The sequence below is a fragment of the Symphalangus syndactylus genome, chromosome 4 (genome assembly GCF_028878055.3).
Source record: "Symphalangus syndactylus isolate Jambi chromosome 4, NHGRI_mSymSyn1-v2.1_pri, whole genome shotgun sequence".
Lineage (NCBI taxonomy): Eukaryota > Metazoa > Chordata > Mammalia > Primates > Hylobatidae > Symphalangus > Symphalangus syndactylus.
This window is the reverse complement of record NC_072426.2, coordinates 134,410,188-134,425,575: the sequence shown is the minus strand read 5'-3', so window position 1 is coordinate 134,425,575 and position 15,388 is coordinate 134,410,188. Positions and strand designations below refer to the sequence as shown.

Here is a 15,388-nt window from a genome sequence, read left to right as displayed (position 1 = left end):
CCAGCACCAAGCTGTACTGAATTTGCTTCACTAATCTGGAGAGAATCCCTTCCCCTGTGCCATCAACTGTTACATTTGTAAAAACAAACTGTCTAATTTGCTAGGCTTTAGAAAGTTTTCATGTGATATCAGCTTTTTTGTTTTTCTTTTTTTTTTTTCAAAATAACCAAAAAAAATACTAAAAGAAAATCTCCACCTCTCCACTCTGGTCATCTTTGCCTTTCCCATTCCCATTTCCTGCTCCCCCCACAGCCAACATTGTTAATAGAAGTAAGGCTGGCCTGGCAACAGTCTGAACTGTGGAACACTGTACCGTACTTAGAATCTGATGACTGATGACTACTGTTAAATGGAGAAATTTTTCTTTCCTAGGTGATTTTGCCAGTCATAAAATCTAGAGTATTCAAGACAATCCAAATGAGCTTTGGGAATATATTAACTTTTTACTCAAGTTTCTTCATAATGAAAATTAGTTTAAACATGATAACAACTACTGAGACTAGATTCCATTAGTACTTCGTAAGCTGCTTCCACATATATCAAGAGATTCCCTTTCACTTGCAAGGTAAAAAAAAATGAGGCTTAAAGTACTATTTTTCATTGTTTTGAAAAGAACAGAAGCAGCAGAGAAGTAGTTCAGCAAAGCACTGTTAGAACAAGTTATAATTTCCAGATATAGAATGCATTCAATAATACATAATACAAGTTGAGATCTGAACTTTTAGTATGCACTGAATGGAAAAAGACAGTTATTTCATTATTAATATGTGAGAGCAAATGATAAACCTGTCAATATGCCAGGTAATGGGACCACACCAAGGGGCAAAACAGACATGATGCCTGCCTGCCCTTTGTCCATGTACATATTAATAATGAAGGCAGTCATTAATGAAATATCATGAGTATGCTTATTATAAATGGAAAGAGCATGCATGACAGAGGTGGGTAATAGAGATTAGATGTAATCAGTAACATTGGGGAAGGTATAGTGGAAACATACTGATGTGTTTATCAAGCATTACCTTTTCCTTTCTGCAGACCTGTCTTACCTGTAGCTCAGATAATGATCAACTGCATGGACATATCACCTGAAGTGGGCTACTTGGAAATTCATTGAACAATTTCTTGTAAGATTAGAGGCAATCAACATGCTTTTCTCTTTTGTACTGAATCTCTCTCTTTTTTTTTGAATTTCACTTTTAGTTCTGGGATACATGTGCAGAATGTGCGGTTTGTTACGTAAGTATACACATGCATGGTGGTTTATTCTCTTAAGTGTAGGGACTCAGTAAATCTGTGTTGAGGTCTCTTGAAACATAAATTTAACGTGTCCTAATGGGAATAAAATGGACATTAAGTGACAAATTAGGACAGAAGGCCACCATAATGCGTCACGCTGGCCCTGAGCTTCTCTTTCAAATTATGAGCCAATAGTTTCATGAGTCAATACCTCCCGTCATTAGGGTTCAAATTGGCCATCTGTCACCAGCAAACAAAAAAGTCCAACTTAATACAAAAATTTGTAATTGTAAACATTACAAGTAACATCATAATACATGAGAATGGTTGTGAAAAATGCATGATTATAAATGTTCCTCCAATGATCTCAGGAGATGCCATTGATGTTTGCTTTGTTATAATGAAGGATCTGTTTAAAATTTCTCTCTCAAAATAAAATATCTTGGCCTCAATTCATCTACTTACTGATGAAGGTATTTGAGGGTGATTAATAGAAATATATCTGAAAATGATTTTGTTAGCCAATTCTTTAAATTTTAGCTGATAAAATCACTCCTTGACATAAGGTAAAATGAAATAAGCAAGAATGAACCCAAGAAAACTGATATAGAATAATGATTTGGAAGATCAGGAAACATTTTTCTGGTGGTAGAAAATAGGTTCTGATGACTATGTCAGACAATTGCCTTCTTCTCAATCTCCCAAATCAGTATATTTAAAAGAAATTATCACTGTCTGCCACACTCCTATCTACTCCTTCCATTAAGTCACTTATCTTCAGGAAAGAAGGATTATGTCCCTCTTTGACAAAATGTAAAAAGAGGAACACTGCGAAACTTATAATTTAGTTACTCTCTCTTAGATTTCTATTTTTGAATCTACTAGATGCCACTAACATTGAATCTACTATGTGTGGCAGGCTTCACTATTCCTTCACCTGATGAACCTAAACTTTATCATTATAGTGATATAGAGACAATTATAGAAGACTTCCAAGCAATTGAGTTTCAATTTCTGGTTAATGTAATAAAAAGTATTGATTAATGTATACAGAACCCTCCAGACCCCGAGACTGTTTTAAGAGTTTTCTTTACAGTATCTTATTTAATACTTACAGAAAACCTACATGCTAAGTACTCATAATTTCTATGTTTCACATGAGCAAACCAGCGTCAAGCAGAGTAATGAGTTGAACAGACAGAACCGATCTGTGGCAGGGCCAGAATTCATATCCAAGAAGGCTGACTTAATAGTCCATACATATAACCATTACCTTAAATCACAACGCAAAATATAAATCTATGTTATAGGATTTAAAATTCCCATTTAATTATCCCTCCACTTTACTAGTTCTGAAACTTTGCATAAGTGAATGTAGGAATTAGCTGGAATCTAGCTCATTATAAAATCCAGATGTATAGCTAACTGAATGCTTTCCTGCATAGAGAAAGGGCTTAGCAAACCATTTGCTAACATTGCCATTGTTATTACCATTATTATTATTATTTACTTTTAGAAGATTTGTTTGATATTTTCTTTATCCTCATTATTGTGCATATCAAGAAGATATTAATCATGCTTCTCTTTCACTGAATATTTTGGCTTTCTGGGAATTTTTAATCTAAAGACTGGTACTCTTTTCTACCATTATTATTATTATTGCTATTATTATTTTGGATAATTTCAGACATCTATTTTCTGAAGTCTAACATCCTAGGACTCGTAGATATTTCACATTGTCAATCTATGTCTATTATTTTTTCTGTCATATTTTAAATTTTTTTCCTTTGACTTTATGCTCTGCAATAAAGCCAAATAAATAGGTAATGATTTTAATATAATAAATATATTATACAAACAATATAATACATTTCTTCTATTAATGTTCTTCATTATTATTATTTTAATTTAAACAAGCATGTCTTTAGTCTTTGAGTATTTAGGAATCTTCTTGGCTCTAGAAGCTTGACATTTAGGCTAACTAAAACCGAAATTAGTGGCAAGAATGTGAGGCTTTCATAACAAAATCCAAAAATAAGTGATACTGGTTTAACTACCAAATGAGAAACAAAGAAAAACATAACAAAAATCAGGAATTATCATATCCTCTTTTAGGCATGCATGACAAAGGTTAGTGGTGTTTTGACTTTTCCTTCCTGGTGTCTTTACAGGTATTCTTATGAGAATTTGGGATCTATTTTCATTGGAAATGTAAACCATGAGAGTAAGATCCCAAAAGATCTACTAGGCTTTTTCAGTAGCATAGATCTACTAGGCTATCTGAGTGATAGCCACTACATTTTGCACTAAATGGTAACATGTTTTTAAGATATTCTATGATGACTAGAGTGCTTTTGAAGTTCTGGATTAAACTAAAAGGGTATCAAGATTTTAAAGGCACATAAAGAGATATAGAAAGAGCTAATAAGACAGCCATTAACTTGGACTCTTCACTGAATGATGTACCATACACTGTACTAAACGTTGTAAGAAATATGTTTTACACATTTTGTTATTGTATGTGCATACTTTTGTTTTGATTTGTTTAAACACTTTTGTAAGATATCTCAAAGCCCATTTAGTAAGCAAAGGTAGAAATAAATAAATAAATTAAATATTTACATAATTTTAATTCCCACTCAGTACTTGCTGCATTGAAGGCAAATTACAAAAAATTATTTTCTAGTTATAAACATCAACCGAATATTTGGAGCCTCAGATAAAATATACATTAAATAAAGGAAATTTGTTAGTAAAAAGTTTTTTTCTTAAGTTACACAAAAGTGTTTTAATCTTAAACATTGAAAAGAGCATTGCCACTTATAGCAGCAGAATTGAGCTTTACTTCCAGGACAAAATTACCTAATAATATAATGAAAGTTCTCAGCTTTTTACATATCCAAAATCATTCCATTGCACATCTATAACAAGTATATACATGTAAAATTTTTCTAAATATCAACAAATTACCTTCATATTGAAAGTACTAATACCACTTTTCTGTAGGTTTACTTAAGAATGTATCAAAATATTACATTTTAAAAATCTTCAGTTATATTTAGATTTTTAATCTTCTCAAGCATAATTTAATTTTGAAATTACATGCACGTTTTAATGTTTAGCAATATGTAAGTAGGTAAACAACTGTAATGATTTGTCATTTTCCAACACCATTACTTATTTTTTTAAAAAAACATAATTAAATTATGTAATAAAATATTTATAATTTAAATGCATCAAACATCACTTAGTATATATGTTACAACATGCTTTGAAAGAGTATCTTATATTTTTTAAAGTTTTAAAAAGCCATCAAGATACAATGCTGAGATACTTTAAAATTGCTTTTCACAAATGTAATAAGAGGATTTGTGTGTACAAGCATGTAGCTAGGGAGTTTAGAGAGAGTTAAAAAGGATAAATTTAATTTTTATTTTTAAATAAATTCAACATGCCTTTCTCTTTCTATGAAACATATTTTTCTCTGCCTTCTCTCTTTCTTTTCTTCTTTTTGGAAGAATATTTTAAATTTTATACTACATTCTCTTTTATATATTTTTCTGCCAGATGCTATTAGTAAAGCCTAGCTAAGTTTCCATTTTTTCTATGATGATGTCATTATTTCTTCACACTAGAATTCATAATTTTTAGTTTGCAGTGTCTATGCATGTGTGTCCAGCTCCATTTATTTTTAATTAATTATTTTCTAATTATTTTTATTTCTATATTTGTCTTTCACTCTATGGAATAAAGGAGTAGAAAATGTGTTGCTGTATTGATCACATATTAATTACTTAATAAATGTCCATTTATTTGTATTCCAATGAACATATTAATAGCAGCGGTAGAAATTATTTACTGTCACCAAAATGGACTTTGGATACATGTTTAGAAAAATGACTTAATAAATTATCAATTTTGTAATTTTTATTGCCTATATGTGGCAAAGGCCTTATTGTATGTAGCAATGAGGGAAGAGATGGAGCCTTTTCTGGCTATTTCATGGTTAGAAATTTGCTTGGAGAATGTGCTTTCCTATTTTTTAGAATTACTGGGAATCAATATTATCACTTCATAAAATTCAGATATTGAGCAAAGTGGACTCCAAATTACATAAGAGAAAGTAAAGAATGTAACTTCTTTACAACTAAATAATAGGCATAAATGAGTGTTTCTATAATGTGTTTCTCTATCTGCTTCATGTATATTTATTGATTATTCCAGGCTGTTACCTTTTTCTTTTCCTCCTCACTGTCAATATTATTCTTGGTCAGTAGCTGTCTTTGAAAAGATGTTTATAATAAACCATCCCTTCTTCTGAAACAGAAAAACAAAATTAGTTTTTCTATTGGCCACATATTTACCAAGGGCAAAACTGTATACAAAGAATTGCCTACTGTAGTTTCAGTTTGAATCTTTCTGAAAGAAAATAAATATTTTAAGTTAATAAGAGAAGAAGAGCATTAACCACTAAAGTGGTTGCAACTGTTGTCCAATTTTATTACTCTTTTACTCATTTGGTGCTAAGCTTTAAAACTCAATTGTTTTAAATGATTGTCAGTTGGTCATATTTTCACTCTATTTTTCTTCAATACTTTGTTTTTAAAACTAAACCTATAGCAAAGTTTAAAAGGTTTTACTGTGGTCACTCTCATATTTAGCACCTAGAATCAACCTTTGCATTTTACTATACTTGTTTCTTCACGTATCTATTCATCTACCCAAACTTCTATCAATGAATACAGTTTGTGTTGTATTTCAAAGAAAATTGCTGATAGTAGTTCAATTCCACCTTAAGTTCAGCATATATATTTAAAAATATAGTTCAATATTTATTTATAGGTATTTAAACAAACTTTACGTGAAATACACAAATCTTTCTTTTACATTATTTTATTTTTGTCAGGTGCATATACTTCAATCCAGATCTTCATCATTGTATAAAATATGAACAAATGTTCACATCAGTCTTTAACCTTTAACCCATTTCATTCCAGAGACAACCATTATCATTATTTTTTCCACTGCAAATTAGGTTTACCTGTTCCAAAATTTAATATATTAATACGAGGAATTATACATAATGTATTCATTTGGGTAAGGTGTCTTTCACTCACCATAACATCTTTCAGATTTACCTATATTGTTGTTATACTAGTAGTTTCTTCCTTTTTAATTCATTGAAATGAGTAGTATTTCATTGTAAGACTATACCACAGTTTGTTGATCAATTCCTGTTGATAGACACCTAGGTAGTTCCCAGTTTTGTGGATTATGAATAAAGATGTCATGAACACTCTTATAGAAGTTATGTGTGAACAAGTATTTTTGTTTCTACTAAGGAAATACCTGCAAGTGTAATTGTGTATGATAGGGTAAGTGTATTTTTCATAAGAAGCGTCTAGAGCTTTTTCCAATGAGATTTTACCATTTTACATTACCACTACCAGTGCATGAGAGGTCTTCTTGCTCCAAAATATCACCAAGTCAGTCTTCTAATTATAGTTCTTCTGGTGGATATATGATATGGTTGTACTCTATTTTAAACATATGTTTAAGAATCTTTGTGAATTTGGATTTAAATTCATAACATAAATATGTTATTTGGATTTAAATACATAACATAAATATGTTATTATATTTTCGTCTAAATATGGAACACCTTTTAAACTAATATATCAGCTGTATTTTTGTTAATTTCTCTAGAAATTAGCATTCTACAAATTTTTAATCACTCATTATATTGTTATTTCTTAAGTAAATATTTGTGTATTTTGCTCATATATTTACCACTTACCTTCTTATTTTTGCAGCATCTCAAAACTTTTGTCAGAAATTACTTTTTTTTTTTACATTAGACTTCTAGAATCATTTAAATTTTTCTTTAGTGGGATTAATATTTTCTCTCTGATAATCCATAAAGATAAAAGGTCATGCAATCACGACATAAAAATATTATATGTGAAATAGAAAAATCACAACAATAGTTGGAGATTGTAACATTTCTGTCTCGACAATTGGTAGAGCAAGTAGTCAAAAAGAGTAAGTCTATAGATCTTAATACTAACAACCAACTTTACTTATTGGCTTTTGTAAAACATTACATCCAACACCTTAAAAAACACACATTCTTTTTAGTTCACACTGCTGTTTATGAATATAAACAATATATTGAACCATACTGGACCGTACATAAGTTACATATTTCTAATTAACTTTTGGGTAAGCAGATGTCACAAATGGCTTATAAGATATATTGAAAGAAATAGAATACATAAAGAACATAATAAAATTCATGAGTTGCATCTAAATTATCCTTTAGAGGGGGATTTATAGCCTTATGTTCTTGTATCAGAGAAAAACTTGAAAACTAGAGATTTTTATTTCATTTTGTACAGGTAGAAACAAAAAGGCAAATTAAACCAAAGTAAGTAGAAGTAACTAAAAAATTGAATATAAAAACAGGAATCGTGGATAGTAGAGAGATGAAGAGAACAAACAAAACTGATACTTTAAAAATGTTGTTTAACATGATGACCCTTAAATATGACTAATAAAGAACGAGAGAGAACAGAAAACACTAATATCAAGGATTAAAGATGGAATATCACCAAATATTCTACAGACAATGAAAGAATACATTTATCCCAATTTTTGAATAATTGTATGCTAATTACTTCAACAACCAGAGGAAATGGATAAATTTCTCAGTAAAACACTACTTATTCATACTGACACAAATATAAATAGAAATTCTAAGTAGTCACATGTATACATAATAAATTTGTATTACAAAATATCTCCACACACAAAAATAACCCAAGACCAAAGTATTTCACTGTTGAATTCTGCCAAATGTTTAAGGAATTAACACTTTTAATGTAAAAGTCCTCTGAAATTATTAATGCAAAGAATTTGGCAACATATTTCTGACAAATGACAAATTAATTTGTATCCCAGAAATGGAAGATTGGTTACATCCATTTAATACACCACATTAAAACAACATATAACAGGATTCATATGATAATCTCAACAATGAAGAAAAATCTGTTGGACCAAATTCAACACACTCTCATAGCCAACAACCTCAGAAAATTTGAGAAAGATGAGCACTACCTCAAGTCGATATAGAGCTGTCACATAAAACCTCAGCTAATAATATACTTAATGATGAAATATTGAACAAGACAAAGATGCCCTTTCACACTACTTCTGTTCAATACTGTATTGGGATGGTGGAGGAAAAAAGAAAAAAAACGCTGTTTTGGAACAAAAAAATTGCAATAGTAAATATTAAAATAAAAATAATATTGATTGGAAAGAATTAAACCTTTCTATAAGTGAATTCAATATGGATGTGATATGAAAATTGAAATTGGAATCCAATATAGCACAAAATCTTGGCATTTTATTTGTCATAATTATACTATCATATTCAAACTTTATCTTTGTTTTTACCTGAACAAAATTTAGTTGAAAGTATATTGAATATTTATTGGTTACTATAACTGTAAAATTAATTTTAGTCAGGGCATATTTAATCCTCTCATTCCATATCATATAAGAGCCTATTTATAATACCATTATTCATATTGCATAACCAAAAAGAACATAAAATTTCTATGGCAAAATTAAATATAATGCACAATGGGAAATAAGTATAAAAACAGAAAATTCAATTAATACAGTTTATGCTTACAAACTTTTCAGAGGATGTATCTTTACCTTTCATATCCTTTGTGTATATTTAGCTTGAAGAGTTAAATCATAAGAATGAGCTAAAGCTTTCATAATATTTGAAGTTTGTGAAAAGAGACAGGGAAAAATATATAATGCCCATAATAATGACAACATTGATTACAGGAAGCAATGTAAAGATGTAAATAATTTATCTTTGCTATATTCAAGTTGAGTCAATGTCAGAATGCCTAATTTGGGAATTTTACAAGTAATGATTTAAGAATAATTTGAATAATAAAATAATTTATTAAATAGAGATAACTCTAGTCCTATACTTCATGGGATTTAGAAGATAGCTACTACAGTGAACTCACAATTGATAAGATCTTATGGGCAAAATAATTGTTAATTTTCTTGAAATCATGATTTAGATGTTGTGTATGTATATTCACCAAAGTAAGATGTAAATGTGACACAATGAATAAATGATATGTGCAGAATATTTTATGTTTTTTTCATTAGTAACAACAGAGACTTTTCAGATACCTAGCTCCCAAGAGTTTATTGAAAATGCGTATAAATTTATTTTGTTCTTTAACGTCTGTAAATTAGAAAGAAACATTTTAATCTTGTCAATCTTTACTTGAAATAATCCTCTTTTTAAAAAAACCTTAAGCATAGAGATTGCAAATCACGTTTGAAAATATCTGCAGTTGCCAAAAAGACAAAGAGAAATAATTCTGTATATAATTAAATGTTGTGTTGTACTTGCGGAAGGTTGAAGGATACTATGCTGTAAACTTGCATGGATATGAAATTGAATATGATTGGTATTGTTAAAAATATGACACATGGTTGATACCTAATTACTTAATTCCTAGTTGCCTCTTTTCATTGGGGCACAGGGTGTGTATTTGGGTGGGTTTTCCAAAACAAGCTTATATTGATATGAAATTTGAAAGTGACCAAAGAGTTATGTAGATTAATGTTAGAGAAATATGCCTATGGATCAAAAGTAGACAGTAGTATGTAGGAACTGAAACGATGGGATTAATTGTATCCAGATCTAGAGGCAAAACAAACAGGGAGGGTTCTGATTCCAATATAGTAATTGATATTAAAAGGTCCCCATACGTTTTAAGCAACTGAAGTGAGGTTAATGCATGAATGTCTTGTATAAAATAGTAGTTGCTTATTGATAAATTAAAGCCCCTCAATGTTAAAAAGCTGCATATATTTAATAGCACACACAAAAGAAGAAACAGGCAACAGAGAGACAATGTGGGCAGAGCCTGCAAGTAGCCACTGACTGAGCATGCAATATTCAGTATATTACCAAGAAAACAAACTCACATTACCAGCATCAGGCAGGGAAGAAAAGATAAAACTTGGTAGGCATGGATATTAAGTCCAGAGAGAAAGAGAAATAAATTCCTGTATTAATGAACCTGAAAACTGAAGTTTAAAATACAGGAGGACACTAGTACTAATAGTGTCAAAAATATTCAACAATCGGGAGATAAATTCTCTTTTAATTAAATGCAAGTTACAGAGCCATCTCCATATAAGAATCAGATAGAAACAGTGAGCATTTCTTTGGTAATAAGATAATTTATTTTTAAATAATTTCTTGCAAGAATATAAAAGTGCTCATTGCAGGGCACTTGGGAGGAAATAGAGGAAGAGGGATGAGTAGAAGCAAGATTTCACACAACTTTCTGAATGCTTCCAATATTTTAACATTACATTAGCCTAATGTTAAAAATAAATTGATTAGTAGGTCCAGAAAATAATATTCACAGTAGGAATTGAAAGTTTTCCTTAGTATAAGAGTTGAAATCTTAAAGGATAAATATGTATATAATGACAAATAAAACACATTCATAACTAATTGCTCATCAATATGGAACTGGGGAAAATTGGAGGTTCAGAGATTTGATAGTGTATTCTCAAGAGAACAATTACAAGGCGTTTCAAAAGAAGAAAAGGGGGAAATCTCGGAAAGAAAAGTGAAATTATTCTCTGAGACATTTACTTGCTAAAGAAACTCTTTCACGTGTTTTTATCTTATAAATGGATACATATGTAACAAACCTGCACATTGTGCACATGTACCCTAAAACTTAAAGTACGATAAAAAAAAAAAAAAAGATGTTAGTATTTTCCCTGACAACTGCCTTGTCCCTCTCTTTTCCAATTAGGAGAACAACACTTATAGGTTCCTGAAAATCATGTCAGATTTCCTGGGAAAAGACTAGTATTATCCTCAATATAGAATGCTTGATATGGTATTAGAAGAACAGCAAATCCAAACATTTAGGTAGGAGACCAATAGGTTGTGTATGTATCCTGAGGGACATCTATTACTTAGAAGCATGAGGTATGTCTCAGGGAAGACGAATCTTTCTTTGGGGAAGGAAGGTAGAACAACAACAAATGGATTCCATGGAGGGGAGAGATATTAAATGGATAAATGACACCTCTTGGGTAGAATTATACAACTTAGGAGGAGAGGATAGAAAAGATTTGTTTGAAAAATGAATGTTTCTATCAACGTGAGAATTTTGTAGAATTCATAGGTTTCACTGTGAGGGATGCTCAATGAAAAATATGGAGAAAGATTTTAGCAAAACAAATGTCTGTGCCTAGAGGCAGGAGAGAAAAAGAAAAGGACACAGATTTTGGGCCATAGCAAAGGATCGTTCTTAGCAAACAGCTAACATTTTAGTAACTTTAAAAGCCTCCCTTACAGGTATAGTTGAAAAATAAATGGGAAGTGGAAAGTAAGTGAAATATGTCACTGCTGAATAAAAATAAAGGACAGAAATTAATGCCTCTGATATTGTTGAAGTAGCACAAATTGCTCACTTATGATAAATTTTAAAGATGAAGTAAAGCAAGGTCTTAAGAACAGACCTTGGCCAAGCAGCCGTGCTCCGGGGCACAGGCACTGAGAAAGTTAAGAACACTTTCTATTTCAAATCACTTAAGGCAGATACGAACACAAAGGGATAAAATGTTTTTCTTGAAGGAGAAGTCATGGGTTAAAAAAAATGCAACGCATGAATCTCAATGGTACTATGGTAAAAATTGTCTAGGGAACCCTATGGATAGAGAAATTCAGAGACAATGTGAAGTCAAGACAGAGAAGAATGTACAAAGCCTCTTTAGAAAGTTTCCTGCTTAAAGCTGGGGTGCATTGTTCACAGAGAAGTGGAGGCTATGCCCAATAGAGTGCACGACTTCTGTTTAGTTATAGCTTCCTAGGAACACGAGATGAGTACAAAAATTAAGTCTATTACACAGTTTACAATTCACATTGACAACCTCATAGTCACTTCCCCTCTCTTTCTCTCTTTCTAAACAGAACCCTGATTTCATTTGTCCATCTCCTGATGAAGATGAGTTTCGAGAGGAGACTCACTATTCTAAGCTAACCATTGTAAGTTCATTCTCATTTTGTAACAATAATTTAGGAGCACCATAAATATAAACCACATCTAGCCAATGAGACATAAGCAAGATCATCTGAAATGAACTTCTGGAAAATTTTCCTCAGTCTCAGAAGGAGATTTATTCCCTCCCCCTCACCAGAATTTCCAAGGGTTTATACCTTAATGAAACTGTCAGAAGTCCCCAAGGGGAGCCAACTGCTACTTCTAATGGGGAGGAATGCTTGCATCTGTAGATTCCATTAGGTGCCTGCTGTGTGTTAAATATTTTTCTATGCATTTCACATGCATTTTTAGCACTTAACCTCCATATCCTCAGGACTATCTCTAGAAACATAGATGCTCAAGAAAATTATCTTTTACACAGACTTTGCTAAACAGAGGGTGGAGATCAGACAGCTTGAACTTAAGAATAGAGTAAAAATGGATATTAAGATACTTGAAATATTGATTAGGAATATGTATTGTGGCAAATTCTGGGGTAAAAGAGATATATAAATTGAAATTTTCAACTTTTTTCTATTTTTAAAACTTGAATTAATAATCTGGGGTATTAAGTTTCTTTGTTGCTGTTAAAAAATAAAAAGAAACTATAAGAGCACCATTCAGTTGTACTCAGATGAAGCAAAGATTCTCTGTAGTCCAGAGAATTTTTGGAATAGCTTCGAGAAGCTGCACAAATCAAAACTGCTTTGAGGTCTTCACTACTTACATAAAGGGGAGACACATTTACCTTTAATAGAAATGGGCTTTGTGGAGAGGAAAAGGATGGAGAGAAAATTGTCAGATGAGCATTATTTGCCCCTCTTGAACTCCCAGACTGATTTTGAGCCTCTATTTTCATTTTGATGTCTGCAGTCAAATGTAGGGAGCTTTCCAAAATCCCTAATAAAATATCGAATATTTGACATCATCCCTTCCCTGAGGGTAAGAAATATTTTCAATATTTGACATTGTGCGGTTAAGCATATTGCTGCCTTATGTAGAAAAGTGGGTTGAATACTTCTCTCATTGTTTTAGAATTATTTCCCCTTCTTCCATTTGCTATATTTGATCTCTATAATTCTGGTATGTGTTTGGGCATAGACTAGTGATCATACCACCCAGGTCTTTTGTAACATTCATTCCTTCAGAACTTTAACAATGGGAAATAACACAGGTGTCAATTGGACAGAGAGATTTGAGGGAAACACTCAAATTAGAGTGAATGTTGCAATCTGTCTACTGCAAAGAAGCCTCATTCTTTCTGCTCCGCATATCCTAACACAGAGGCCTATGTGAAGTACATAGACTAAAATTAGTTCAAGCTAAAGGGATTTATTTTTACCAATAAAATTGTATTTCTTCAAAATGCATAACATTGATACAGATTTGAGATGCTGCCAGGTCCACCTCTCATGAGCTTTTTTTTTGTTACTTGCAATGATAGAATCCGCTTACGTATTGGCAGAGTGTTGTGCCAAGGCATCTTTCTAGTTTACTTCAGGAACCTCAAGGAGTAACAAATGGTGAAGAAAAAATATTGACATTAGGAGAATAAAGACCAGAAACTTTTTCCTTGTTGTTGTTGATGATGTTATTTGTTTGTTTTCTATTAGAGACATTAACTAAAACACTGCTCCGAGTGAAATTCCGAAGCTGAAAGAACACATAATGAGAGAATTTTAATATGTACACTGTGGCTTGGGTGGAAAAATATAAAAAATGAGTAGCAGACTGTTTTCTCTGGATATGAAAAGAATAGAGAACTATTGTGACATTCAGGATTGAGACATCTGGGAGCAGCACTTTTGCTGTAGACCAGAGGTTCCCAAATTTTTGCAGCTAACAGAGCCCTTACTCTGGCCTGATCACTACCACCTAGTGATGTCATTGCCATCCTAATATCATAGTGCAAGGCATTACTCACGTGTCTGTGGTGAAACAAACCTACTGTACTTCCAATAAATGTATAGCACATACACTTATGTACAGTACAAAATGGTTCTTCTCCATAAAATAAATACTAATCAGTTTTATTTATTAAGTAGTTAACCTAAACAGTATAGCCATTTTAAAACAATACATATAAATTGTAAGAAAATATTTTATTTCATTATTAAAAAACTATAATGTCTTATAAAATGGATATATTTATCTTTTGCACACTTTATAGTTTCTCAAATTTTGGAATTAGATTGGACACCAGTATCCCGAAAATCTGTTTTGTGGTAGCTTCCCCTCAGTACTTGATTTTTATTATAGCAATTTCTGAAAACACAGATTTGCAAAGACATGATGCCATTGAAAGGAATTCAATGTGCATTAATATTGAACTGTGAAGTATCGTGTGATGTATGATGTTTAGTAACTCTGTTGAGTGTTGCTGTGTTTTTCTTGAAAATTATGAAATGCAATGCCTTATTCCATGGGAATTGGATGAATTCACTGTTGCAACCTGAGCACCTCAGCACACATTTTGGGAACTTCAAACATAGGCATTGCTATTAACATTCTGGATATAAACCAACACAGCTAACTCCTCCTCCAGAAATGTTAAACTCATGAATACCAATGCCTTGCCAACAAAGATATAATATATATATAAAAATATAAAATTGAAACAAACTATTATACTTTTAATTTTAAATTAATTATAATGAATCTGGTGACTTAGCATGTGGTTATTAGTTTTAACCTTACAAGAATAAATCACATTAGTAATTAAACTTCGAAAAATAAATTTCCTGGACTATGTTTATTTATTTACCCGTCCCTTATATCATATGATATGCCAAATCTTTATTAGAATAATTTTCAAATTCTATTAAATGTTAATATCTTCAATACATCTAGAGCTTGCCTTGTGTACACATATACACAAACATATACGTATTTTGTTAGATGGCTAAGTTTCTTGAAAATTAAGTCTACTGTATGATTACTGCATGATATATTAATTTTTAAAATAAACACATTTAATGCTTGCTATGTGCAAAGCAGTATTCTGTTAATTTGTTCCTGCCTCATAACAA

At 31.3% G+C, this 15,388-nt stretch overlaps 1 long non-coding RNA gene across 1 annotated transcript; it reads left to right on the top strand.

Annotated features, from left to right (window-relative positions):
• Nucleotides 1-525: 525 nt before the first annotated feature.
• On the top strand, nt 526-12,364 carry LOC134736516 (uncharacterized). The gene is made up of 3 exons (XR_010120590.1): nt 526-565; nt 1,204-1,239; nt 12,290-12,364. It is a non-coding gene; the product is annotated as an uncharacterized lncRNA (long non-coding RNA).
• The last annotated feature ends 3,024 nt before the right edge of the window (nt 12,365-15,388 follow it).